The 26,205-nt window shown below is 41.2% G+C and overlaps 26 non-coding genes across 26 annotated transcripts; all 26 read left to right on the forward strand.

Annotated features, from left to right (window-relative positions):
• The first annotated feature begins 388 nt into the window (after positions 1 to 388).
• On the forward strand, positions 389 to 470 carry Trnas-cga (transfer RNA serine (anticodon CGA)). The gene has a single exon. It is a non-coding gene; the product is annotated as a tRNA-Ser (tRNA).
• A 1,834-nt stretch (positions 471 to 2,304) lies between these two features.
• Trnas-cga (transfer RNA serine (anticodon CGA)) lies at positions 2,305 to 2,386 on the forward strand. The gene has a single exon. It is a non-coding gene; the product is annotated as a tRNA-Ser (tRNA).
• Positions 2,387 to 3,313: 927 nt separating this feature from the next.
• Trnas-cga (transfer RNA serine (anticodon CGA)) lies at positions 3,314 to 3,395 on the forward strand. Its single transcript has one exon. It is a non-coding gene; the product is annotated as a tRNA-Ser (tRNA).
• Positions 3,396 to 3,909: 514 nt separating this feature from the next.
• Positions 3,910 to 3,991, forward strand: Trnas-cga (transfer RNA serine (anticodon CGA)). Its single transcript has one exon. It is a non-coding gene; the product is annotated as a tRNA-Ser (tRNA).
• Positions 3,992 to 4,655: 664 nt separating this feature from the next.
• On the forward strand, positions 4,656 to 4,737 carry Trnas-uga (transfer RNA serine (anticodon UGA)). Its single transcript has one exon. It is a non-coding gene; the product is annotated as a tRNA-Ser (tRNA).
• A 353-nt stretch (positions 4,738 to 5,090) lies between these two features.
• Trnas-cga (transfer RNA serine (anticodon CGA)) lies at positions 5,091 to 5,172 on the forward strand. The gene has a single exon. It is a non-coding gene; the product is annotated as a tRNA-Ser (tRNA).
• Positions 5,173 to 5,836: 664 nt separating this feature from the next.
• On the forward strand, positions 5,837 to 5,918 carry Trnas-cga (transfer RNA serine (anticodon CGA)). Its single transcript has one exon. It is a non-coding gene; the product is annotated as a tRNA-Ser (tRNA).
• Positions 5,919 to 6,338: 420 nt separating this feature from the next.
• Positions 6,339 to 6,420, forward strand: Trnas-uga (transfer RNA serine (anticodon UGA)). The gene has a single exon. It is a non-coding gene; the product is annotated as a tRNA-Ser (tRNA).
• A 503-nt stretch (positions 6,421 to 6,923) lies between these two features.
• Positions 6,924 to 7,005, forward strand: Trnas-cga (transfer RNA serine (anticodon CGA)). The gene has a single exon. It is a non-coding gene; the product is annotated as a tRNA-Ser (tRNA).
• Positions 7,006 to 7,519: 514 nt separating this feature from the next.
• On the forward strand, positions 7,520 to 7,601 carry Trnas-uga (transfer RNA serine (anticodon UGA)). Its single transcript has one exon. It is a non-coding gene; the product is annotated as a tRNA-Ser (tRNA).
• A 503-nt stretch (positions 7,602 to 8,104) lies between these two features.
• On the forward strand, positions 8,105 to 8,186 carry Trnas-cga (transfer RNA serine (anticodon CGA)). The gene has a single exon. It is a non-coding gene; the product is annotated as a tRNA-Ser (tRNA).
• Positions 8,187 to 8,689: 503 nt separating this feature from the next.
• Trnas-cga (transfer RNA serine (anticodon CGA)) lies at positions 8,690 to 8,771 on the forward strand. The gene has a single exon. It is a non-coding gene; the product is annotated as a tRNA-Ser (tRNA).
• A 1,673-nt stretch (positions 8,772 to 10,444) lies between these two features.
• Positions 10,445 to 10,526, forward strand: Trnas-uga (transfer RNA serine (anticodon UGA)). The gene has a single exon. It is a non-coding gene; the product is annotated as a tRNA-Ser (tRNA).
• A 1,088-nt stretch (positions 10,527 to 11,614) lies between these two features.
• Positions 11,615 to 11,696, forward strand: Trnas-uga (transfer RNA serine (anticodon UGA)). The gene has a single exon. It is a non-coding gene; the product is annotated as a tRNA-Ser (tRNA).
• A 1,673-nt stretch (positions 11,697 to 13,369) lies between these two features.
• On the forward strand, positions 13,370 to 13,451 carry Trnas-uga (transfer RNA serine (anticodon UGA)). Its single transcript has one exon. It is a non-coding gene; the product is annotated as a tRNA-Ser (tRNA).
• Positions 13,452 to 13,954: 503 nt separating this feature from the next.
• On the forward strand, positions 13,955 to 14,036 carry Trnas-cga (transfer RNA serine (anticodon CGA)). Its single transcript has one exon. It is a non-coding gene; the product is annotated as a tRNA-Ser (tRNA).
• A 1,088-nt stretch (positions 14,037 to 15,124) lies between these two features.
• Positions 15,125 to 15,206, forward strand: Trnas-cga (transfer RNA serine (anticodon CGA)). The gene has a single exon. It is a non-coding gene; the product is annotated as a tRNA-Ser (tRNA).
• Positions 15,207 to 15,709: 503 nt separating this feature from the next.
• Trnas-cga (transfer RNA serine (anticodon CGA)) lies at positions 15,710 to 15,791 on the forward strand. Its single transcript has one exon. It is a non-coding gene; the product is annotated as a tRNA-Ser (tRNA).
• Positions 15,792 to 16,879: 1,088 nt separating this feature from the next.
• Positions 16,880 to 16,961, forward strand: Trnas-uga (transfer RNA serine (anticodon UGA)). The gene has a single exon. It is a non-coding gene; the product is annotated as a tRNA-Ser (tRNA).
• Positions 16,962 to 17,464: 503 nt separating this feature from the next.
• On the forward strand, positions 17,465 to 17,546 carry Trnas-cga (transfer RNA serine (anticodon CGA)). The gene has a single exon. It is a non-coding gene; the product is annotated as a tRNA-Ser (tRNA).
• Positions 17,547 to 18,634: 1,088 nt separating this feature from the next.
• Trnas-cga (transfer RNA serine (anticodon CGA)) lies at positions 18,635 to 18,716 on the forward strand. Its single transcript has one exon. It is a non-coding gene; the product is annotated as a tRNA-Ser (tRNA).
• Positions 18,717 to 20,974: 2,258 nt separating this feature from the next.
• Positions 20,975 to 21,056, forward strand: Trnas-uga (transfer RNA serine (anticodon UGA)). The gene has a single exon. It is a non-coding gene; the product is annotated as a tRNA-Ser (tRNA).
• Positions 21,057 to 22,729: 1,673 nt separating this feature from the next.
• Trnas-uga (transfer RNA serine (anticodon UGA)) lies at positions 22,730 to 22,811 on the forward strand. The gene has a single exon. It is a non-coding gene; the product is annotated as a tRNA-Ser (tRNA).
• Positions 22,812 to 23,314: 503 nt separating this feature from the next.
• Trnas-cga (transfer RNA serine (anticodon CGA)) lies at positions 23,315 to 23,396 on the forward strand. Its single transcript has one exon. It is a non-coding gene; the product is annotated as a tRNA-Ser (tRNA).
• A 1,088-nt stretch (positions 23,397 to 24,484) lies between these two features.
• Positions 24,485 to 24,566, forward strand: Trnas-uga (transfer RNA serine (anticodon UGA)). The gene has a single exon. It is a non-coding gene; the product is annotated as a tRNA-Ser (tRNA).
• Positions 24,567 to 25,654: 1,088 nt separating this feature from the next.
• Positions 25,655 to 25,736, forward strand: Trnas-uga (transfer RNA serine (anticodon UGA)). Its single transcript has one exon. It is a non-coding gene; the product is annotated as a tRNA-Ser (tRNA).
• The last annotated feature ends 469 nt before the right edge of the window (positions 25,737 to 26,205 follow it).

Here is a 26,205-nt window from a genome sequence, read left to right on the forward strand (position 1 = left end):
TTATTCCCGCGCAGGTTCGAATCCTGTTCACAGCGTATCTTTTTGCATGTTGTGTGATTAACGTCTTTCTTTTGGCATCTCGTTTGAAAGGCCACTGGTGAATACTGTTGGATGACACAAAATATGACAAAAGACTGGCCCGAGTAAAAAGTAGACAGCTCAACTGTAGAGTGGGAGAAAGAAAATGAAAGAAATCGTAGACAAAATTTAGAAAGTCAGATGAAATGTTTGTTATTTTATTTCCTAAACATTGTGTGCTGTGTATGGACGAGTGTGTCGAGGATAGAATTTGTTATTGTGCATTTGGAATAGTATTGATGTGTCATTTTGAGCTGGTGAAAGCCTCCCAAGAAGTTGCTTGAGTCTGTTTGACTTTCATGCCGTGAGTGCTGTGATGGCCGAGTGGTTAAGGCGTTGGACTCGAAATCCAATGGGATATTCCCGCACAGGTTCGAATCCTGTTCATAGCGTCTTACTTTTAGTTTTGCTATTTAACTAAAGCTGACTTTCTACAAGATAGTTCCTTTACTAGTGAGGGGACATGGGAGTTCTGTGATGGCCGAGTGGTTAAGGCGTTGGACTTGAAATCCAATGGGTTATTCCCGCGCAGGTTCGAATCCTGTTCACAGCGTATCTTTTTGCATGTTGTGTGATTAACGTCTTTCTTTTGGCATCTCGTTTGAAAGGCCACTGGTGAATACTGTTGGATGACACAAAATATGACAAAAGACTGGCCCGAGTAAAAAGTAGACAGCTCAACTGAAAGAAAATGAAAGAAATCGTAGACAAAATTTAGAAAGTCAGATGAAATGTTTGTTATTTTATTTCCTCAACATTGTGTGCTGTGTATGGACGAGTGTGTCGAGGATAGAATTTGTTATTGTGCATTTGGAATAGTATTGATGTGTCATTTTGAGCTGGTGAAACCCTCCCAAGAAGTTGCTTGAGTCTGTTTGACTTTCATGCCGTGAGTGCTGTGATGGCCGAGTGGTTAAGGCGTTGGACTCGAAATCCAATGGTATATTACCGCACAGGTTCGAATCCTGTTCATAGCGTCTTACTTTTAGTTTTGCTATTTAACTAAAGCTGACTTTCTACAAGATAGTTCCTTTACTAGTGAGGGGATATGGGAGAGCTGTGATGGCCGAGTGGTTAAGGCGTTGGACTCGAAATCCAATGGGTTATTCCCGCGCCGGTTCGAATCCTGTTCACAGCGTATCTTTTTGCATGTTGTGTGATTAACGTCTTTCTTTTGGCATCTCGTTTGAAAGGCCACTGGTGAATACTGTTGGATGACACAAAATATGACAAAAGACTGGCCCGAGTAAAAAGTAGACAGCTCAACTGAAAGAAAATGAAAGAAATCGTAGACAAAATTTAGAAAGTCAGATGAAATGTTTGTTAGTTTATTTCCTAAACATTGTGTGCTGTGTATGGACGAGTGTGTCGAGGATAGAATTTGTTATTGTGCATTTGGAATAGTATTGATGTGTCATTTTGAGCTGGTGAAACCCTCCCAAGAAGTTGCTTGAGTCTGTTTGACTTTCATGCCGTGAGTGCTGTGATGGCCGAGTGGTTAAGGCGTTGGACTCGAAATCCAATGGTATATTACCGCACAGGTTCGAATCCTGTTCATAGCGTCTTACTTTTAGTTTTGCTATTTAACTAAAGCTGACTTTCTACAAGATAGTTCCTTTACTAGTGAGGGGATATGGGAGAGCTGTGATGGCCGAGTGATTAAGGCGTTGGACTTGAAATCCAATGGGTTATTCCCGCGCAGGTTCGAATCCTGTTCACAGCGTATCTTTTTGCATGTTGTGTGATTAACGTCTTTCTTTTGGCATCTCGTTTGAAAGGCCACTGGTGAATACTGTTGGATGACACAAAATATGACAAAAGACTGGCCCGAGTAAAAAGTAGACAGCTCAACTGAAAGAAAATGAAAGAAATCGTAGACAAAATTTAGAAAGTCAGATGAAATGTTTGTTATTTTATTTCCTCAACATTGTGTGCTGTGTATGGACGAGTGTGTCGAGGATAGAATTTGTTATTGTGCATTTGGAATAGTATTGATGTGTCATTTTGAGCTGGTGAAACCCTCCCAAGAAGTTGCTTGAGTCTGTTTGACTTTCATGCCGTGAGTGCTGTGATGGCCGAGTGGTTAAGGCGTTGGACTCGAAATCCAATGGTATATTACCGCACAGGTTCGAATCCTGTTCATAGCGTCTTACTTTTAGTTTTGCTATTTAACTAAAGCTGACTTTCTACAAGATAGTTCCTTTACTAGTGAGGGGATATGGGAGAGCTGTGATGGCCGAGTGGTTAAGGCGTTGGACTCGAAATCCAATGGGTTATTCCCGCGCAGGTTCGAATCCTGTTCACAGCGTATCTTTTTGCATGTTGTGTGATTAACGTCTTTCTTTTGGCATCTCGTTTGAAAGGCCACTGGTGAATACTGTTGGATGACACAAAATATGACAAAAGACTGGCCCGAGTAAAAAGTAGACAGCTCAACTGAAAGAAAATGAAAGAAATCGTAGACAAAATTTAGAAAGTCAGATGAAATGTTTGTTAGTTTATTTCCTCAACATTGTGTGCTGTGTATGGACGAGTGTGTCGAGGATAGAATTTGTTATTGTGCATTTGGAATAGTATTGATGTGTCATTTTGAGCTGGTGAAACCCTCCCAAGAAGTTGCTTGAGTCTGTTTGACTTGACTGCCGTGAGTGCTGTGATGGCCGAGTGGTTAAGGCGTTGGACTCGAAATCCAATGGTATATTACCGCACAGGTTCGAATCCTGTTCATAGCGTCTTACTTTTAGTTTTGCTATTTAACTAAAGCTGACTTTCTACAAGATAGTTCCTTTACTAGTGAGGGGATATGGGAGAGCTGTGATGGCCGAGTGGTTAAGGCGTTGGACTTGAAATCCAATGGGTTATTCCCGCGCATGTTCGAATCCTGTTCACAGCGTATCTTTTTGCATGTTGTGTGATTAACGTCTTTCTTTTGGCATCTCGTTTGAAAGGCCACTGGTGAATACTGTTGGATGACACAAAATATGACAAAAGACTGGCCCGAGTAAAAAGTAGACAGCTCAACTGAAAGAAAATGAAAGAAATCGTAGACAAAATTTAGAAAGTCAGATGAAATGTTTGTTATTTTATTTCCTCAACATTGTGTGCTGTGTATGGACGAGTGTGTCGAGGACAGAATTTGTTATTGTGCATTTGGAATAGTATTGATGTGTCATTTTGAGCTGGTGAAACCCTCCCAAGAAGTTGCTTGAGTCTGTTTGACTTGACTGCCGTGAGTGCTGTGATGGCCGAGTGGTTAAGGCGTTGGACTCGAAATCCAATGGGATATTCCCGCGCAGGTTCGAATCCTGTTCATAGCGTCTTACTTTTAGTTTTGCTATTTAACTAAAGCTGACTTTCTACAAGATAGTTCCTTTACTAGTGAGGGGATATGGGAGAGCTGTGATGGCCGAGTGATTAAGGCGTTGGACTTGAAATCCAATGGGTTATTCCCGCGCAGGTTCGAATCCTGTTCACAGCGTATCTTTTTGCATGTTGTGTGATTAACGTCTTTCTTTTGGCATCTCGTTTGAAAGGCCACTGGTGAATACTGTTGGATGACACAAAATATGACAAAAGACTGGCCCGAGTAAAAAGTAGACAGCTCAACTGTAGAGTGGGAGAAAGAAAATGAAAGAAATCGTAGACAAAATTTAGAAAGTCAGATGAAATGTTTGTTATTTTATTTCCTAAACATTGTGTGCTGTGTATGGACGAGTGTGTCGAGGATAGAATTTGTTATTGTGCATTTGGAATAGTATTGATGTGTCATTTTGAGCTGGTGAAACCCTCCCAAGAAGTTGCTTGAGTCTGTTTGACTTGACTGCCGTGAGTGCTGTGATGGCCGAGTGGTTAAGGCGTTGGACTCGAAATCCAATGGGATATTCCCGCACAGGTTCGAATCCTGTTCATAGCGTCTTACTTTTAGTTTTGCTATTTAACTAAAGCTGACTTTCTACAAGATAGTTCCTTTACTAGTGAGGGGACATGGGAGTTCTGTGATGGCCGAGTGGTTAAGGCGTTGGACTTGAAATCCAATGGGTTATTCCCGCGCAGGTTCGAATCCTGTTCACAGCGTATCTTTTTGCATGTTGTGTGATTAACGTCTTTCTTTTGGCATCTCGTTTGAAAGGCCACTGGTGAATACTGTTGGATGACACAAAATATGACAAAAGACTGGCCCGAGTAAAAAGTAGACAGCTCAACTGAAAGAAAATGAAAGAAATCGTAGACAAAATTTAGAAAGTCAGATGAAATGTTTGTTATTTTATTTCCTCAACATTGTGTGCTGTGTATGGACGAGTGTGTCGAGGATAGAATTTGTTATTGTGCATTTGGAATAGTATTGATGTGTCATTTTGAGCTGGTGAAACCCTCCCAAGAAGTTGCTTGAGTCTGTTTGACTTTCATGCCGTGAGTGCTGTGATGGCCGAGTGGTTAAGGCGTTGGACTCGAAATCCAATGGTATATTACCGCGCAGTTTCGAATCCTGTTCATAGCGTCTTACTTTTAGTTTTGCTATTTAACTAAAGCTGACTTTCTACAAGATAGTTCCTTTACTAGTGAGGGCATATGGGAGAGCTGTGATGGCCGAGTGGTTAAGGCGTTGGACTTGAAATCCAATGGGTTATTCCCGCGCAGGTTCGAATCCTGTTCACAGCGTATCTTTTTGCATGTTGTGTGATTAACGTCTTTCTTTTGGCATCTCGTTTGAAAGGCCACTGGTGAATACTGTTGGATGACACAAAATATGACAAAAGACTGGCCCGAGTAAAAAGTAGACAGCTCAACTGTAGAGTGGGAGAAAGAAAATGAAAGAAATCGTAGACAAAATTTAGAAAGTCAGATGAAATGTTTGTTAGTTTATTTCCTAAACATTGTGTGCTGTGTATGGACGAGTGTGTCGAGGATAGAATTTGTTATTGTGCATTTGGAATAGTATTGATGTGTCATTTTGAGCTGGTGAAACCCTCCCAAGAAGTTGCTTGAGTCTGTTTGACTTGACTGCCGTGAGTGCTGTGATGGCCGAGTGGTTAAGGCGTTGGACTCGAAATCCAATGGGATATTCCCGCACAGGTTCGAATCCTGTTCATAGCGTCTTACTTTTAGTTTTGCTATTTAACTAAAGCTGACTTTCTACAAGATAGTTCCTTTACTAGTGAGGGGACATGGGAGTTCTGTGATGGCCGAGTGGTTAAGGCGTTGGACTTGAAATCCAATGGGTTATTCCCGCGCAGGTTCGAATCCTGTTCACAGCGTATCTTTTTGCATGTTGTGTGATTAACGTCTTTCTTTTGGCATCTCGTTTGAAAGGCCACTGGTGAATACTGTTGGATGACACAAAATATGACAAAAGACTGGCCCGAGTAAAAAGTAGACAGCTCAACTGAAAGAAAATGAAAGAAATCGTAGACAAAATTTAGAAAGTCAGATGAAATGTTTGTTATTTTATTTCCTCAACATTGTGTGCTGTGTATGGACGAGTGTGTCGAGGATAGAATTTGTTATTGTGCATTTGGAATAGTATTGATGTGTCATTTTGAGCTGGTGAAACCCTCCCAAGAAGTTGCTTGAGTCTGTTTGACTTTCATGCCGTGAGTGCTGTGATGGCCGAGTGGTTAAGGCGTTGGACTCGAAATCCAATGGTATATTACCGCACAGGTTCGAATCCTGTTCATAGCGTCTTACTTTTAGTTTTGCTATTTAACTAAAGCTGACTTTCTACAAGATAGTTCCTTTACTAGTGAGGGGATATGGGAGAGCTGTGATGGCCGAGTGGTTAAGGCGTTGGACTCGAAATCCAATGGGTTATTCCCGCGCAGGTTCGAATCCTGTTCACAGCGTATCTTTTTGCATGTTGTGTGATTAACGTGTTTCTTTTGGCATCTCGTTTGAAAGGCCACTGGTGAATACTGTTGGATGACACAAAATATGACAAAAGACTGGCCCGAGTAAAAAGTAGACAGCTCAACTGAAAGAAAATGAAAGAAATCGTAGACAAAATTTAGAAAGTCAGATGAAATGTTTGTTAGTTTATTTCCTCAACATTGTGTGCTGTGTATGGACGAGTGTGTCGAGGATAGAATTTGTTATTGTGCATTTGGAATAGTATTGATGTGTCATTTTGAGCTGGTGAAACCCTCCCAAGAAGTTGCTTGAGTCTGTTCGAATCCTGTTCATAGCGTCTTACTTTTAGTTTTGCTATTTAACTAAAGCTGACTTTCTACAAGATAGTTCCTTTACTAGTGAGGGGATATGGGAGAGCTGTGATGGCCGAGTGGTTAAGGCGTTGGACTTGAAATCCAATGGGTTATTCCCGCGCAGGTTCGAATCCTGTTCACAGCGTATCTTTTTGCATGTTGTGTGATTAACGTCTTTCTTTTGGCATCTCGTTTGAAAGGCCACTGGTGAATACTGTTGGATGACACAAAATATGACAAAAGACTGGCCCGAGTAAAAAGTAGACAACTCAACTGAAAGAAAATGAAAGAAATCGTAGACAAAATTTAGAAAGTCAGATGAAATGTTTGTTATTTTATTTCCTCAACATTGTGTGCTGTGTATGGACGAGTGTGTCGAGGATAGAATTTGTTATTGTGCATTTGGAATAGTATTGATGTGTCATTTTGAGCTGGTGAAACCCTCCCAAAAAGTTGCCTGAGTCTGTTTGACTTTTATGCCGTGAGTGCTGTGATGGCCGAGTGGTTAAGGCGTTGGACTCGAAATCCAATGGTATATTACCGCACAGGTTCGAATCCTGTTCATAGCGTCTTACTTTTAGTTTTGCTATTTAACTAAAGCTGACTTTCTACAAGATAGTTCCTTTACTAGTGAGGGGATATGGGAGAGCTGTGATGGCCGAGTGGTTAAGGCGTTGGACTCGAAATCCAATGGGTTATTCCCGCGCAGGTTCGAATCCTGTTCACAGCGTATCTTTTTGCATGTTGTGTGATTAACGTCTTTCTTTTGGCATCTCGTTTGAAAGGCCACTGGTGAATACTGTTGGATGACACAAAATATGACAAAAGACTGGCCCGAGTAAAAAGTAGACAGCTCAACTGTAGAGTGGGAGAAAGAAAATGAAAGAAATCGTAGACAAAATTTAGAAAGTCAGATGAAATGTTTGTTAGTTTATTTCCTAAACATTGTGTGCTGTGTATGGACGAGTGTGTCGAGGATAGAATTTGTTATTGTGCATTTGGAATAGTATTGATGTGTCATTTTGAGCTGGTGAAACCCTCCCAAGAAGTTGCTTGAGTCTGTTTGACTTGACTGCCGTGAGTGCTGTGATGGCCGAGTGGTTAAGGCGTTGGACTCGAAATCCAATGGGATATTCCCGGACAGGTTCGAATCCTGTTCATAGCGTCTTACTTTTAGTTTTGCTATTTAACTAAAGCTGACTTTCTACAAGATAGTTCCTTTACTAGTGAGGGGACATGGGAGAGCTGTGATGGCCGAGTGGTTAAGGCGTTGGACTTGAAATCCAATGGGTTATTCCCGCGCAGGTTCGAATCCTGTTCACAGCGTATCTTTTTGCATGTTGTGTGATTAACGTCTTTCTTTTGGCATCTCGTTTGAAAGGCCACTGGTGAATACTGTTGGATGACACAAAATATGACAAAAGACTGGCCCGAGTAAAAAGTAGACAACTCAACTGAAAGAAAATGAAAGAAATCGTAGACAAAATTTAGAAAGTCAGATGAAATGTTTGTTATTTTATTTCCTCAACATTGTGTGCTGTGTATGGACGAGTGTGTCGAGGATAGAATTTGTTATTGTGCATTTGGAATAGTATTGATGTGTCATTTTGAGCTGGTGAAACCCTCCCAAGAAGTTGCTTGAGTCTGTTTGACTTGACTGCCGTGAGTGCTGTGATGGCCGAGTGGTTAAGGCGTTGGACTCGAAATCCAATGGTATATTACCGCACAGGTTCGAATCCTGTTCATAGCGTCTTACTTTTAGTTTTGCTATTTAACTAAAGCTGACTTTCTACAAGATAGTTCCTTTACTAGTGAGGGGATATGGGAGAGCTGTGATGGCCGAGTGGTTAAGGCGTTGGACTCGAAATCCAATGGGTTATTCCCGCGCAGGTTCGAATCCTGTTCACAGCGTATCTTTTTGCATGTTGTGTGATTAACGTGTTTCTTTTGGCATCTCGTTTGAAAGGCCACTGGTGAATACTGTTGGATGACACAAAATATGACAAAAGACTGGCCCGAATAAAAAGTAGACAGCTCAACTGAAAGAAAATGAAAGAAATCGTAGACAAAATTTAGAAAGTCAGATGAAATGTTTGTTATTTTATTTCCTCAACATTGTGTGCTGTGTATGGACGAGTGTGTCGAGGATAGAATTTGTTATTGTGCATTTGGAATAGTATTGATGTGTCATTTTGAGCTGGTGAAACCCTCCCAAGAAGTTGCTTGAGTCTGTTTGACTTGACTGCCGTGAGTGCTGTGATGGCCGAGTGGTTAAGGCGTTGGACTCGAAATCCAATGGTATATTCCCGCACAGGTTCGAATCCTGTTCATAGCGTCTTACTTTTAGTTTTGCTATTTAACTAAAGCTGACTTTCTACAAGATAGTTCCTTTACTAGTGAGGGGATATGGGAGAGCTGTGATGGCCGAGTGGTTAAGGCGTTGGACTCGAAATCCAATGGGTTATTCCCGCGCAGGTTCGAATCCTGTTCACAGCGTATCTTTTTGCATGTTGTGTGATTAACGTGTTTCTTTTGGCATCTCGTTTGAAAGGCCACTGGTGAATACTGTTGGATGACACAAAATATGACAAAAGACTGGCCCGAATAAAAAGTAGACAGCTCAACTGAAAGAAAATGAAAGAAATCGTAGACAAAATTTAGAAAGTCAGATGAAATGTTTGTTATTTTATTTCCTCAACATTGTGTGCTGTGTATGGACGAGTGTGTCGAGGATAGAATTTGTTATTGTGCATTTGGAATAGTATTGATGTGTCATTTTGAGCTGGTGAAACCCTCCCAAGAAGTTGCTTGAGTCTGTTTGACTTGACTGCCGTGAGTGCTGTGATGGCCGAGTGGTTAAGGCGTTGGACTCGAAATCCAATGGTATATTCCCGCACAGGTTCGAATCCTGTTCATAGCGTCTTACTTTTAGTTTTGCTATTTAACTAAAGCTGACTTTCTACAAGATAGTTCCTTTACTAGTGAGGGGACATGGGAGTTCTGTGATGGCCGAGTGGTTAAGGCGTTGGACTTGAAATCCAATGGGTTATTCCCGCGCAGGTTCGAATCCTGTTCACAGCGTATCTTTTTGCATGTTGTGTGATTAACGTCTTTCTTTTGGCATCTCGTTTGAAAGGCCACTGGTGAATACTGTTGGATGACACAAAATATGACAAAAGACTGGCCCGAGTAAAAAGTAGACAACTCAACTGAAAGAAAATGAAAGAAATCGTAGACAAAATTTAGAAAGTCAGATGAAATGTTTGTTATTTTATTTCCTCAACATTGTGTGCTGTGTATGGACGAGTGTGTCGAGGATAGAATTTGTTATTGTGCATTTGGAATAGTATTGATGTGTCATTTTGAGCTGGTGAAACCCTCCCAAGAAGTTGCTTGAGTCTGTTTGACTTGACTGCCGTGAGTGCTGTGATGGCCGAGTGGTTAAGGCGTTGGACTCGAAATCCAATGGTATATTCCCGCACAGGTTCGAATCCTGTTCATAGCGTCTTACTTTTAGTTTTGCTATTTAACTAAAGCTGACTTTCTACAAGATAGTTCCTTTACTAGTGAGGGGACATGGGAGTTCTGTGATGGCCGAGTGGTTAAGGCGTTGGACTTGAAATCCAATGGGTTATTCCCGCGCAGGTTCGAATCCTGTTCACAGCGTATCTTTTTGCATGTTGTGTGATTAACGTCTTTCTTTTGGCATCTCGTTTGAAAGGCCACTGGTGAATACTGTTGGATGACACAAAATATGACAAAAGACTGGCCCGAGTAAAAAGTAGACAACTCAACTGAAAGAAAATGAAAGAAATCGTAGACAAAATTTAGAAAGTCAGATGAAATGTTTGTTAGTTTATTTCCTCAACATTGTGTGCTGTGTATGGACGAGTGTGTCGAGGATAGAATTTGTTATTGTGCATTTGGAATAGTATTGATGTGTCATTTTGAGCTGGTGAAACCCTCCCAAGAAGTTGCCTGAGTCTGTTTGACTTTCATGCCGTGAGTGCTGTGATGGCCGAGTGGTTAAGGCGTTGGACTCGAAATCCAATGGTATATTACCGCACAGGTTCGAATCCTGTTCATAGCGTCTTACTTTTAGTTTTGCTATTTAACTAAAGCTGACTTTCTACAAGATAGTTCCTTTACTAGTGAGGGGATATGGGAGAGCTGTGATGGCCGAGTGGTTAAGGCGTTGGACTTGAAATCCAATGGGTTATTCCCGCGCAGGTTCGAATCCTGTTCACAGCGTATCTTTTTGCATGTTGTGTGATTAACGTCTTTCTTTTGGCATCTCGTTTGAAAGGCCACTGGTGAATACTGTTGGATGACACAAAATATGACAAAAGACTGGCCCGAGTAAAAAGTAGACAACTCAACTGAAAGAAAATGAAAGAAATCGTAGACAAAATTTAGAAAGTCAGATGAAATGTTTGTTATTTTATTTCCTCAACATTGTGTGCTGTGTATGGACGAGTGTGTCGAGGACAGAATTTGTTATTGTGCATTTGGAATAGTATTGATGTGTCATTTTGAGCTGGTGAAACCCTCCCAAGAAGTTGCTTGAGTCTGTTTGACTTGACTGCCGTGAGTGCTGTGATGGCCGAGTGGTTAAGGCGTTGGACTCGAAATCCAATGGTATATTACCGCACAGGTTCGAATCCTGTTCATAGCGTCTTACTTTTAGTTTTGCTATTTAACTAAAGCTGACTTTCTACAAGATAGTTCCTTTACTAGTGAGGGGATATGGGAGAGCTTTGATGGCCGAGTGGTTAAGGCGTTGGACTCGAAATCCAATGGGTTATTCCCGCGCAGGTTCGAATCCTGTTCACAGCGTATCTTTTTGCATGTTGTGTGATTAACGTCTTTCTTTTGGCATCTCGTTTGAAAGGCCACTGGTGAATACTGTTGGATGACACAAAATATGACAAAAGACTGGCCCGAGTAAAAAGTAGACAGCTCAACTGAAAGAAAATGAAAGAAATCGTAGACAAAATTTAGAAAGTCAGATGAAATGTTTGTTATTTTATTTCCTCAACATTGTGTGCTGTGTATGGACGAGTGTGTCGAGGATAGAATTTGTTATTGTGCATTTGGAATAGTATTGATGTGTCATTTTGAGCTGGTGAAACCCTCCCAAGAAGTTGCTTGAGTCTGTTTGACTTGACTGCCGTGAGTGCTGTGATGGCCGAGTGGTTAAGGCGTTGGACTCGAAATCCAATGGTATATTCCCGCACAGGTTCGAATCCTGTTCATAGCGTCTTACTTTTAGTTTTGCTATTTAACTAAAGCTGACTTTCTACAAGATAGTTCCTTTACTAGTGAGGGGATATGGGAGAGCTGTGATGGCCGAGTGGTTAAGGCGTTGGACTTGAAATCCAATGGGTTATTCCCGCGCAGGTTCGAATCCTGTTCACAGCGTATCTTTTTGCATGTTGTGTGATTAACGTCTTTCTTTTGGCATCTCGTTTGAAAGGCCACTGGTGAATACTGTTGGATGACACAAAATATGACAAAAGACTGGCCCGAGTAAAAAGTAGACAACTCAACTGAAAGAAAATGAAAGAAATCGTAGACAAAATTTAGAAAGTCAGATGAAATGTTTGTTATTTTATTTCCTCAACATTGTGTGCTGTGTATGGACGAGTGTGTCGAGGACAGAATTTGTTATTGTGCATTTGGAATAGTATTGATGTGTCATTTTGAGCTGGTGAAACCCTCCCAAGAAGTTGCTTGAGTCTGTTTGACTTGACTGCCGTGAGTGCTGTGATGGCCGAGTGGTTAAGGCGTTGGACTCGAAATCCAATGGTATATTACCGCACAGGTTCGAATCCTGTTCATAGCGTCTTACTTTTAGTTTTGCTATTTAACTAAAGCTGACTTTCTACAAGATAGTTCCTTTACTAGTGAGGGGATATGGGAGAGCTTTGATGGCCGAGTGGTTAAGGCGTTGGACTCGAAATCCAATGGGTTATTCCCGCGCAGGTTCGAATCCTGTTCACAGCGTATCTTTTTGCATGTTGTGTGATTAACGTCTTTCTTTTGGCATCTCGTTTGAAAGGCCACTGGTGAATACTGTTGGATGACACAAAATATGACAAAAGACTGGCCCGAGTAAAAAGTAGACAGCTCAACTGAAAGAAAATGAAAGAAATCGTAGACAAAATTTAGAAAGTCAGATGAAATGTTTGTTATTTTATTTCCTCAACATTGTGTGCTGTGTATGGACGAGTGTGTCGAGGATAGAATTTGTTATTGTGCATTTGGAATAGTATTGATGTGTCATTTTGAGCTGGTGAAACCCTCCCAAGAAGTTGCTTGAGTCTGTTTGACTTGACTGCCGTGAGTGCTGTGATGGCCGAGTGGTTAAGGCGTTGGACTCGAAATCCAATGGTATATTCCCGCACAGGTTCGAATCCTGTTCATAGCGTCTTACTTTTAGTTTTGCTATTTAACTAAAGCTGACTTTCTACAAGATAGTTCCTTTACTAGTGAGGGGACATGGGAGTTCTGTGATGGCCGAGTGGTTAAGGCGTTGGACTTGAAATCCAATGGGTTATTCCCGCGCAGGTTCGAATCCTGTTCACAGCGTATCTTTTTGCATGTTGTGTGATTAACGTCTTTCTTTTGGCATCTCGTTTGAAAGGCCACTGGTGAATACTGTTGGATGACACAAAATATGACAAAAGACTGGCCCGAGTAAAAAGTAGACAACTCAACTGAAAGAAAATGAAAGAAATCGTAGACAAAATTTAGAAAGTCAGATGAAATGTTTGTTATTTTATTTCCTCAACATTGTGTGCTGTGTATGGACGAGTGTGTCGAGGATAGAATTTGTTATTGTGCATTTGGAATAGTATTGATGTGTCATTTTGAGCTGGTGAAACCCTCCCAAGAAGTTGCCTGAGTCTGTTTGACTTTCATGCCGTGAGTGCTGTGATGGCCGAGTGGTTAAGGCGTTGGACTCGAAATCCAATGGTATATTACCGCACAGGTTCGAATCCTGTTCATAGCGTCTTACTTTTAGTTTTGCTATTTAACTAAAGCTGACTTTCTACAAGATAGTTCCTTTACTAGTGAGGGGATATGGGAGAGCTGTGATGGCCGAGTGGTTAAGGCGTTGGACTTGAAATCCAATGGGTTATTCCCGCGCAGGTTCGAATCCTGTTCACAGCGTATCTTTTTGCATGTTGTGTGATTAACGTCTTTCTTTTGGCATCTCGTTTGAAAGGCCACTGGTGAATACTGTTGGATGACACAAAATATGACAAAAGACTGGCCCGAGTAAAAAGTAGACAACTCAACTGAAAGAAAATGAAAGAAATCGTAGACAAAATTTAGAAAGTCAGATGAAATGTTTGTTATTTTATTTCCTAAACATTGTGTGCTGTGTATGGACGAGTGTGTCGAGGACAGAATTTGTTATTGTGCATTTGGAATAGTATTGATGTGTCATTTTGAGCTGGTGAAACCCTCCCAAGAAGTTGCTTGAGTCTGTTTGACTTGACTGCCGTGAGTGCTGTGATGGCCGAGTGGTTAAGGCGTTGGACTCGAAATCCAATGGTATATTACCGCACAGGTTCGAATCCTGTTCATAGCGTCTTACTTTTAGTTTTGCTATTTAACTAAAGCTGACTTTCTACAAGATAGTTCCTTTACTAGTGAGGGGATATGGGAGAGCTGTGATGGCCGAGTGGTTAAGGCGTTGGACTCGAAATCCAATGGGTTATTCCCGCGCAGGTTCGAATCCTGTTCACAGCGTATCTTTTTGCATGTTGTGTGATTAACGTCTTTCTTTTGGCATCTCGTTTGAAAGGCCACTGGTGAATACTGTTGGATGACACAAAATATGACAAAAGACTGGCCCGAGTAAAAAGTAGACAGCTCAACTGAAAGAAAATGAAAGAAATCGTAGACAAAATTTAGAAAGTCAGATGAAATGTTTGTTATTTTATTTCCTCAACATTGTGTGCTGTGTATGGACGAGTGTGTCGAGGATAGAATTTGTTATTGTGCATTTGGAATAGTATTGATGTGTCATTTTGAGCTGGTGAAACCCTCCCAAGAAGTTGCTTGAGTCTGTTTGACTTGACTGCCGTGAGTGCTGTGATGGCCGAGTGGTTAAGGCGTTGGACTCGAAATCCAATGGTATATTCCCGCACAGGTTCGAATCCTGTTCATAGCGTCTTACTTTTAGTTTTGCTATTTAACTAAAGCTGACTTTCTACAAGATAGTTCCTTTACTAGTGAGGGGACATGGGAGTTCTGTGATGGCCGAGTGGTTAAGGCGTTGGACTTGAAATCCAATGGGTTATTCCCGCGCAGGTTCGAATCCTGTTCACAGCGTATCTTTTTGCATGTTGTGTGATTAACGTCTTTCTTTTGGCATCTCGTTTGAAAGGCCACTGGTGAATACTGTTGGATGACACAAAATATGACAAAAGACTGGCCCGAGTAAAAAGTAGACAACTCAACTGAAAGAAAATGAAAGAAATCGTAGACAAAATTTAGAAAGTCAGATGAAATGTTTGTTATTTTATTTCCTAAACATTGTGTGCTGTGTATGGACGAGTGTGTCGAGGACAGAATTTGTTATTGTGCATTTGGAATAGTATTGATGTGTCATTTTGAGCTGGTGAAACCCTCCCAAGAAGTTGCTTGAGTCTGTTTGACTTGACTGCCGTGAGTGCTGTGATGGCCGAGTGGTTAAGGCGTTGGACTCGAAATCCAATGGTATATTACCGCACAGGTTCGAATCCTGTTCATAGCGTCTTACTTTTAGTTTTGCTATTTAACTAAAGCTGACTTTCTACAAGATAGTTCCTTTACTAGTGAGGGGATATGGGAGAGCTGTGATGGCCGAGTGGTTAAGGCGTTGGACTCGAAATCCAATGGGTTATTCCCGCGCAGGTTCGAATCCTGTTCACAGCGTATCTTTTTGCATGTTGTGTGATTAACGTCTTTCTTTTGGCATCTCGTTTGAAAGGCCACTGGTGAATACTGTTGGATGACACAAAATATGACAAAAGACTGGCCCGAGTAAAAAGTAGACAACTCAACTGAAAGAAAATGAAAGAAATCGTAGACAAAATTTAGAAAGTCAGATGAAATGTTTGTTATTTTATTTCCTCAACATTGTGTGCTGTGTATGGACGAGTGTGTCGAGGACAGAATTTGTTATTGTGCATTTGGAATAGTATTGATGTGTCATTTTGAGCTGGTGAAACCCTCCCAAGAAGTTGCTTGAGTCTGTTTGACTTGACTGCCGTGAGTGCTGTGATGGCCGAGTGGTTAAGGCGTTGGACTCGAAATCCAATGGTATATTACCGCACAGGTTCGAATCCTGTTCATAGCGTCTTACTTTTAGTTTTGCTATTTAACTAAAGCTGACTTTCTACAAGATAGTTCCTTTACTAGTGAGGGGATATGGGAGAGCTGTGATGGCCGAGTGGTTAAGGCGTTGGACTCGAAATCCAATGGGTTATTCCCGCGCAGGTTCGAATCCTGTTCACAGCGTATCTTTTTGCATGTTGTGTGATTAACGTCTTTCTTTTGGCATCTCGTTTGAAAGGCCACTGGTGAATACTGTTGGATGACACAAAATATGACAAAAGACTGGCCCGAGTAAAAAGTAGACAGCTCAACTGAAAGAAAATGAAAGAAATCGTAGACAAAATTTAGAAAGTCAGATGAAATGTTTGTTATTTTATTTCCTCAACATTGTGTGCTGTGTATGGACGAGTGTGTCGAGGATAGAATTTGTTATTGTGCATTTGGAATAGTATTGATGTGTCATTTTGAGCTGGTGAAACCCTCCCAAGAAGTTGCTTGAGTCTGTTTGACTTGACTGCCGTGAGTGCTGTGATGGCCGAGTGGTTAAGGCGTTGGACTCGAAATCCAATGGTATATTCCCGCACAGGTTCGAATCCTGTTCATAGCGTCTTACTTTTAGTTTTGCTATTTAACTAAAGCTGACTTTCTACAAGATAGTTCCTTTACTAGTGAGGGGACATGGGAGTTCTGTGATGGCCGAGTGGTTAAGGCGTTGGACTTGAAATCCAATGGGTTATTCCCGCGCAGGTTCGAATCCTGTTCACAGCGTATCTTTTTGCATGTTGTGTGATTAACGTCTTTCTTTTGGCATCTCGTTTGAAAGGCCACTGGTGAATACTGTTGGATGACACAAAATATGACAAAAGACTGGCCCGAGTAAAAAGTAGACAACTCAACTGAAAGAAAATGAAAGAAATCGTAGACAAAATTTAGAAAGTCAGATGAAATGTTTGTTATTTTATTTCCTCAACATTGTGTGCTGTGTATGGACGAGTGTGTCGAGGATAGAATTTGTTATTGTGCATTTGGAATAGTATTGATGTGTCATTTTGAGCTGGTGAAACCCTCCCAAGAAGTTGCCTGAGTCTGTTTGACTTTCATGCCGTGAGTGCTGTGATGGCCGAGTGGTTAAGGCGTTGGACTCGAAATCCAATGGTATATTACCGCACAGGTTCGAATCCTGTTCATAGCGTCTTACTTTTAGTTTTGCTATTTAACTAAAGCTGACTTTCTACAAGATAGTTCCTTTACTAGTGAGGGGATATGGGAGAGCTGTGATGGCCGAGTGGTTAAGGCGTTGGACTTGAAATCCAATGGGTTATTCCCGCGCAGGTTCGAATCCTGTTCACAGCGTATCTTTTTGCATGTTGTGTGATTAACGTCTTTCTTTTGGCATCTCGTTTGAAAGGCCACTGGTGAATACTGTTGGATGACACAAAATATGACAAAAGACTGGCCCGAGTAAAAAGTAGACAACTCAACTGAAAGAAAATGAAAGAAATCGTAGACAAAATTTAGAAAGTCAGATGAAATGTTTGTTATTTTATTTCCTCAACATTGTGTGCTGTGTATGGACGAGTGTGTCGAGGACAGAATTTGTTATTGTGCATTTGGAATAGTATTGATGTGTCATTTTGAGCTGGTGAAACCCTCCCAAGAAGTTGCTTGAGTCTGTTTGACTTGACTGCCGTGAGTGCTGTGATGGCCGAGTGGTTAAGGCGTTGGACTCGAAATCCAATGGTATATTACCGCACAGGTTCGAATCCTGTTCATAGCGTCTTACTTTTAGTTTTGCTATTTAACTAAAGCTGACTTTCTACAAGATAGTTCCTTTACTAGTGAGGGGATATGGGAGAGCTGTGATGGCCGAGTGGTTAAGGCGTTGGACTCGAAATCCAATGGGTTATTCCCGCGCAGGTTCGAATCCTGTTCACAGCGTATCTTTTTGCATGTTGTGTGATTAACGTCTTTCTTTTGGCATCTCGTTTGAAAGGCCACTGGTGAATACTGTTGGATGACACAAAATATGACAAAAGACTGGCCCGAGTAAAAAGTAGACAACTCAACTGAAAGAAAATGAAAGAAATCGTAGACAAAATTTAGAAAGTCAGATGAAATGTTTGTTATTTTATTTCCTCAACATTGTGTGCTGTGTATGGACGAGTGTGTCGAGGATAGAATTTGTTATTGTGCATTTGGAATAGTATTGATGTGTCATTTTGAGCTGGTGAAACCCTCCCAAGAAGTTGCTTGAGTCTGTTTGACTTGACTGCCGTGAGTGCTGTGATGGCCGAGTGGTTAAGGCGTTGGACTCGAAATCCAATGGTATATTCCCGCACAGGTTCGAATCCTGTTCATAGCGTCTTACTTTTAGTTTTGCTATTTAACTAAAGCTGACTTTCTACAAGATAGTTCCTTTACTAGTGAGGGGACATGGGAGTTCTGTGATGGCCGAGTGGTTAAGGCGTTGGACTTGAAATCCAATGGGTTATTCCCGCGCAGGTTCGAATCCTGTTCACAGCGTATCTTTTTGCATGTTGTGTGATTAACGTCTTTCTTTTGGCATCTCGTTTGAAAGGCCACTGGTGAATACTGTTGGATGACACAAAATATGACAAAAGACTGGCCCGAGTAAAAAGTAGACAGCTCAACTGAAAGAAAATGAAAGAAATCGTAGACAAAATTTAGAAAGTCAGATGAAATGTTTGTTATTTTATTTCCTCAACATTGTGTGCTGTGTATGGACGAGTGTGTCGAGGATAGAATTTGTTATTGTGCATTTGGAATAGTATTGATGTGTCATTTTGAGCTGGTGAAACCCTCCCAAGAAGTTGCTTGAGTCTGTTTGACTTGACTGCCGTGAGTGCTGTGATGGCCGAGTGGTTAAGGCGTTGGACTCGAAATCCAATGGTATATTACCGCACAGGTTCGAATCCTGTTCATAGCGTCTTACTTTTAGTTTTGCTATTTAACTAAAGCTGACTTTCTACAAGATAGTTCCTTTACTAGTGAGGGGATATGGGAGAGCTGTGATGGCCGAGTGGTTAAGGCGTTGGACTCGAAATCCAATGGGTTATTCCCGCGCAGGTTCGAATCCTGTTCACAGCGTATCTTTTTGCATGTTGTGTGATTAACGTGTTTCTTTTGGCATCTCGTTTGAAAGGCCACTGGTGAATACTGTTGGATGACACAAAATATGACAAAAGACTGGCCCGAATAAAAAGTAGACAGCTCAACTGAAAGAAAATGAAAGAAATCGTAGACAAAATTTAGAAAGTCAGATGAAATGTTTGTTATTTTATTTCCTCAACATTGTGTGCTGTGTATGGACGAGTGTGTCGAGGATAGAATTTGTTATTGTGCATTTGGAATAGTATTGATGTGTCATTTTGAGCTGGTGAAACCCTCCCAAGAAGTTGCTTGAGTCTGTTTGACTTGACTGCCGTGAGTGCTGTGATGGCCGAGTGGTTAAGGCGTTGGACTCGAAATCCAATGGTATATTCCCGCACAGGTTCGAATCCTGTTCATAGCGTCTTACTTTTAGTTTTGCTATTTAACTAAAGCTGACTTTCTACAAGATAGTTCCTTTACTAGTGAGGGGACATGGGAGTTCTGTGATGGCCGAGTGGTTAAGGCGTTGGACTTGAAATCCAATGGGTTATTCCCGCGCAGGTTCGAATCCTGTTCACAGCGTATCTTTTTGCATGTTGTGTGATTAACGTCTTTCTTTTGGCATCTCGTTTGAAAGGCCACTGGTGAATACTGTTGGATGACACAAAATATGACAAAAGACTGGCCCGAGTAAAAAGTAGACAACTCAACTGAAAGAAAATGAAAGAAATCGTAGACAAAATTTAGAAAGTCAGATGAAATGTTTGTTATTTTATTTCCTCAACATTGTGTGCTGTGTATGGACGAGTGTGTCGAGGATAGAATTTGTTATTGTGCATTTGGAATAGTATTGATGTGTCATTTTGAGCTGGTGAAACCCTCCCAAGAAGTTGCTTGAGTCTGTTTGACTTGACTGCCGTGAGTGCTGTGATGGCCGAGTGGTTAAGGCGTTGGACTCGAAATCCAATGGTATATTCCCGCACAGGTTCGAATCCTGTTCATAGCGTCTTACTTTTAGTTTTGCTATTTAACTAAAGCTGACTTTCTACAAGATAGTTCCTTTACTAGTGAGGGGACATGGGAGTTCTGTGATGGCCGAGTGGTTAAGGCGTTGGACTTGAAATCCAATGGGTTATTCCCGCGCAGGTTCGAATCCTGTTCACAGCGTATCTTTTTGCATGTTGTGTGATTAACGTCTTTCTTTTGGCATCTCGTTTGAAAGGCCACTGGTGAATACTGTTGGATGACACAAAATATGACAAAAGACTGGCCCGAGTAAAAAGTAGACAACTCAACTGAAAGAAAATGAAAGAAATCGTAGACAAAATTTAGAAAGTCAGATGAAATGTTTGTTATTTTATTTCCTCAACATTGTGTGCTGTGTATGGACGAGTGTGTCGAGGACAGAATTTGTTATTGTGCATTTGGAATAGTATTGATGTGTCATTTTGAGCTGGTGAAACCCTCCCAAGAAGTTGCTTGAGTCTGTTTGACTTGACTGCCGTGAGTGCTGTGATGGCCGAGTGGTTAAGGCGTTGGACTCGAAATCCAATGGTATATTACCGCACAGGTTCGAATCCTGTTCATAGCGTCTTACTTTTAGTTTTGCTATTTAACTAAAGCTGACTTTCTACAAGATAGTTCCTTTACTAGTGAGGGGATATGGGAGAGCTTTGATGGCCGAGTGGTTAAGGCGTTGGACTCGAAATCCAATGGGTTATTCCCGCGCAGGTTCGAATCCTGTTCACAGCGTATCTTTTTGCATGTTGTGTGATTAACGTCTTTCTTTTGGCATCTCGTTTGAAAGGCCACTGGTGAATACTGTTGGATGACACAAAATATGACAAAAGACTGGCCCGAGTAAAAAGTAGACAGCTCAACTGAAAGAAAATGAAAGAAATCGTAGACAAAATTTAGAAAGTCAGATGAAATGTTTGTTATTTTATTTCCTCAACATTGTGTGCTGTGTATGGACGAGTGTGTCGAGGATAGAATTTGTTATTGTGCATTTGGAATAGTATTGATGTGTCATTTTGAGCTGGTGAAACCCTCCCAAGAAGTTGCTTGAGTCTGTTTGACTTGACTGCCGTGAGTGCTGTGATGGCCGAGTGGTTAAGGCGTTGGACTCGAAATCCAATGGTATATTCCCGCACAGGTTCGAATCCTGTTCATAGCGTCTTACTTTTAGTTTTGCTATTTAACTAAAGCTGACTTTCTACAAGATAGTTCCTTTACTAGTGAGGGGATATGGGAGAGCTGTGATGGCCGAGTGGTTAAGGCGTTGGACTTGAAATCCAATGGGTTATTCCCGCGCAGGTTCGAATCCTGTTCACAGCGTATCTTTTTGCATGTTGTGTGATTAACGTCTTTCTTTTGGCATCTCGTTTGAAAGGCCACTGGTGAATACTGTTGGATGACACAAAATATGACAAAAGACTGGCCCGAGTAAAAAGTAGACAACTCAACTGAAAGAAAATGAAAGAAATCGTAGACAAAATTTAGAAAGTCAGATGAAATGTTTGTTATTTTATTTCCTCAACATTGTGTGCTGTGTATGGACGAGTGTGTCGAGGACAGAATTTGTTATTGTGCATTTGGAATAGTATTGATGTGTCATTTTGAGCTGGTGAAACCCTCCCAAGAAGTTGCTTGAGTCTGTTTGACTTGACTGCCGTGAGTGCTGTGATGGCCGAGTGGTTAAGGCGTTGGACTCGAAATCCAATGGTATATTACCGCACAGGTTCGAATCCTGTTCATAGCGTCTTACTTTTAGTTTTGCTATTTAACTAAAGCTGACTTTCTACAAGATAGTTCCTTTACTAGTGAGGGGATATGGGAGAGCTTTGATGGCCGAGTGGTTAAGGCGTTGGACTCGAAATCCAATGGGTTATTCCCGCGCAGGTTCGAATCCTGTTCACAGCGTATCTTTTTGCATGTTGTGTGATTAACGTCTTTCTTTTGGCATCTCGTTTGAAAGGCCACTGGTGAATACTGTTGGATGACACAAAATATGACAAAAGACTGGCCCGAGTAAAAAGTAGACAGCTCAACTGAAAGAAAATGAAAGAAATCGTAGACAAAATTTAGAAAGTCAGATGAAATGTTTGTTATTTTATTTCCTCAACATTGTGTGCTGTGTATGGACGAGTGTGTCGAGGATAGAATTTGTTATTGTGCATTTGGAATAGTATTGATGTGTCATTTTGAGCTGGTGAAACCCTCCCAAGAAGTTGCTTGAGTCTGTTTGACTTGACTGCCGTGAGTGCTGTGATGGCCGAGTGGTTAAGGCGTTGGACTCGAAATCCAATGGTATATTCCCGCACAGGTTCGAATCCTGTTCATAGCGTCTTACTTTTAGTTTTGCTATTTAACTAAAGCTGACTTTCTACAAGATAGTTCCTTTACTAGTGAGGGGACATGGGAGTTCTGTGATGGCCGAGTGGTTAAGGCGTTGGACTTGAAATCCAATGGGTTATTCCCGCGCAGGTTCGAATCCTGTTCACAGCGTATCTTTTTGCATGTTGTGTGATTAACGTCTTTCTTTTGGCATCTCGTTTGAAAGGCCACTGGTGAATACTGTTGGATGACACAAAATATGACAAAAGACTGGCCCGAGTAAAAAGTAGACAACTCAACTGAAAGAAAATGAAAGAAATCGTAGACAAAATTTAGAAAGTCAGATGAAATGTTTGTTATTTTATTTCCTCAACATTGTGTGCTGTGTATGGACGAGTGTGTCGAGGATAGAATTTGTTATTGTGCATTTGGAATAGTATTGATGTGTCATTTTGAGCTGGTGAAACCCTCCCAAGAAGTTGCCTGAGTCTGTTTGACTTTCATGCCGTGAGTGCTGTGATGGCCGAGTGGTTAAGGCGTTGGACTCGAAATCCAATGGTATATTACCGCACAGGTTCGAATCCTGTTCATAGCGTCTTACTTTTAGTTTTGCTATTTAACTAAAGCTGACTTTCTACAAGATAGTTCCTTTACTAGTGAGGGGATATGGGAGAGCTGTGATGGCCGAGTGGTTAAGGCGTTGGACTTGAAATCCAATGGGTTATTCCCGCGCAGGTTCGAATCCTGTTCACAGCGTATCTTTTTGCATGTTGTGTGATTAACGTCTTTCTTTTGGCATCTCGTTTGAAAGGCCACTGGTGAATACTGTTGGATGACACAAAATATGACAAAAGACTGGCCCGAGTAAAAAGTAGACAACTCAACTGAAAGAAAATGAAAGAAATCGTAGACAAAATTTAGAAAGTCAGATGAAATGTTTGTTATTTTATTTCCTAAACATTGTGTGCTGTGTATGGACGAGTGTGTCGAGGACAGAATTTGTTATTGTGCATTTGGAATAGTATTGATGTGTCATTTTGAGCTGGTGAAACCCTCCCAAGAAGTTGCTTGAGTCTGTTTGACTTGACTGCCGTGAGTGCTGTGATGGCCGAGTGGTTAAGGCGTTGGACTCGAAATCCAATGGTATATTACCGCACAGGTTCGAATCCTGTTCATAGCGTCTTACTTTTAGTTTTGCTATTTAACTAAAGCTGACTTTCTACAAGATAGTTCCTTTACTAGTGAGGGGATATGGGAGAGCTGTGATGGCCGAGTGGTTAAGGCGTTGGACTCGAAATCCAATGGGTTATTCCCGCGCAGGTTCGAATCCTGTTCACAGCGTATCTTTTTGCATGTTGTGTGATTAACGTCTTTCTTTTGGCATCTCGTTTGAAAGGCCACTGGTGAATACTGTTGGATGACACAAAATATGACAAAAGACTGGCCCGAGTAAAAAGTAGACAGCTCAACTGAAAGAAAATGAAAGAAATCGTAGACAAAATTTAGAAAGTCAGATGAAATGTTTGTTATTTTATTTCCTCAACATTGTGTGCTGTGTATGGACGAGTGTGTCGAGGATAGAATTTGTTATTGTGCATTTGGAATAGTATTGATGTGTCATTTTGAGCTGGTGAAACCCTCCCAAGAAGTTGCTTGAGTCTGTTTGACTTGACTGCCGTGAGTGCTGTGATGGCCGAGTGGTTAAGGCGTTGGACTCGAAATCCAATGGTATATTCCCGCACAGGTTCGAATCCTGTTCATAGCGTCTTACTTTTAGTTTTGCTATTTAACTAAAGCTGACTTTCTACAAGATAGTTCCTTTACTAGTGAGGGGACATGGGAGTTCTGTGATGGCCGAGTGGTTAAGGCGTTGGACTCGAAATCCAATGGGTTATTCCCGCGCAGGTTCGAATCCTGTTCACAGCGTATCTTTTTGCATGTTGTGTGATTAACGTCTTTCTTTTGGCATCTCGTTTGAAAGGCCACTGGTGAATACTGTTGGATGACACAAAATATGACAAAAGACTGGCCCGAGTAAAAAGTAGACAACTCAACTGAAAGAAAATGAAAGAAATCGTAGACAAAATTTAGAAAGTCAGATGAAATGTTTGTTAGTTTATTTCCTCAACATTGTGTGCTGTGTATGGACGAGTGTGTCGAGGATAGAATTTGTTATTGTGCATTTGGAATAGTATTGATGTGTCATTTTGAGCTGGTGAAACCCTCCCAAGAAGTTGCCTGAGTCTGTTTGACTTTCATGCCGTGAGTGCTGTGATGGCCGAGTGGTTAAGGCGTTGGACTCGAAATCCAATGGTATATTACCGCACAGGTTCGAATCCTGTTCATAGCGTCTTACTTTTAGTTTTGCTATTTAACTAAAGCTGACTTTCTACAAGATAGTTCCTTTACTAGTGAGGGGATATGGGAGAGCTGTGATGGCCGAGTGGTTAAGGCGTTGGACTTGAAATCCAATGGGTTATTCCCGCGCAGGTTCGAATCCTGTTCACAGCGTATCTTTTTGCATGTTGTGTGATTAACGTCTTTCTTTTGGCATCTCGTTTGAAAGGCCACTGGTGAATACTGTTGGATGACACAAAATATGACAAAAGACTGGCCCGAGTAAAAAGTAGACAGCTCAACTGAAAGAAAATGAAAGAAATCGTAGACAAAATTTAGAAAGTCAGATGAAATGTTTGTTATTTTATTTCCTCAACATTGTGTGCTGTGTATGGACGAGTGTGTCGAGGATAGAATTTGTTATTGTGCATTTGGAATAGTATTGATGTGTCATTTTGAGCTGGTGAAACCCTCCCAAGAAGTTGCTTGAGTCTGTTTGACTTGACTGCCGTGAGTGCTGTGATGGCCGAGTGGTTAAGGCGTTGGACTCGAAATCCAATGGTATATTCCCGCACAGGTTCGAATCCTGTTCATAGCGTCTTACTTTTAGTTTTGCTATTTAACTAAAGCTGACTTTCTACAAGATAGTTCCTTTACTAGTGAGGGGACATGGGAGTTCTGTGATGGCCGAGTGGTTAAGGCGTTGGACTTGAAATCCAATGGGTTATTCCCGCGCAGGTTCGAATCCTGTTCACAGCGTATCTTTTTGCATGTTGTGTGATTAACGTCTTTCTTTTGGCATCTCGTTTGAAAGGCCACTGGTGAATACTGTTGGATGACACAAAATATGACAAAAGACTGGCCCGAGTAAAAAGTAGACAACTCAACTGAAAGAAAATGAAAGAAATCGTAGACAAAATTTAGAAAGTCAGATGAAATGTTTGTTATTTTATTTCCTCAACATTGTGTGCTGTGTATGGACGAGTGTGTCGAGGATAGAATTTGTTATTGTGCATTTGGAATAGTATTGATGTGTCATTTTGAGCTGGTGAAACCCTCCCAAGAAGTTGCCTGAGTCTGTTTGACTTTCATGCCGTGAGTGCTGTGATGGCCGAGTGGTTAAGGCGTTGGACTCGAAATCCAATGGTATATTACCGCACAGGTTCGAATCCTGTTCATAGCGTCTTACTTTTAGTTTTGCTATTTAACTAAAGCTGACTTTCTACAAGATAGTTCCTTTACTAGTGAGGGGATATGGGAGAGCTGTGATGGCCGAGTGGTTAAGGCGTTGGACTTGAAATCCAATGGGTTATTCCCGCGCAGGTTCGAATCCTGTTCACAGCGTATCTTTTTGCATGTTGTGTGATTAACGTCTTTCTTTTGGCATCTCGTTTGAAAGGCCACTGGTGAATACTGTTGGATGACACAAAATATGACAAAAGACTGGCCCGAGTAAAAAGTAGACAACTCAACTGAAAGAAAATGAAAGAAATCGTAGACAAAATTTAGAAAGTCAGATGAAATGTTTGTTATTTTATTTCCTAAACATTGTGTGCTGTGTATGGACGAGTGTGTCGAGGACAGAATTTGTTATTGTGCATTTGGAATAGTATTGATGTGTCATTTTGAGCTGGTGAAACCCTCCCAAGAAGTTGCTTGAGTCTGTTTGACTTGACTGCCGTGAGTGCTGTGATGGCCGAGTGGTTAAGGCGTTGGACTCGAAATCCAATGGTATATTCCCGCACAGGTTCGAATCCTGTTCATAGCGTCTTACTTTTAGTTTTGCTATTTAACTAAAGCTGACTTTCTACAA

The sequence above is a fragment of the Haliotis asinina genome, chromosome 5, assembly GCF_037392515.1.
Source record: "Haliotis asinina isolate JCU_RB_2024 chromosome 5, JCU_Hal_asi_v2, whole genome shotgun sequence".
Lineage (NCBI taxonomy): Eukaryota > Metazoa > Mollusca > Gastropoda > Lepetellida > Haliotidae > Haliotis > Haliotis asinina.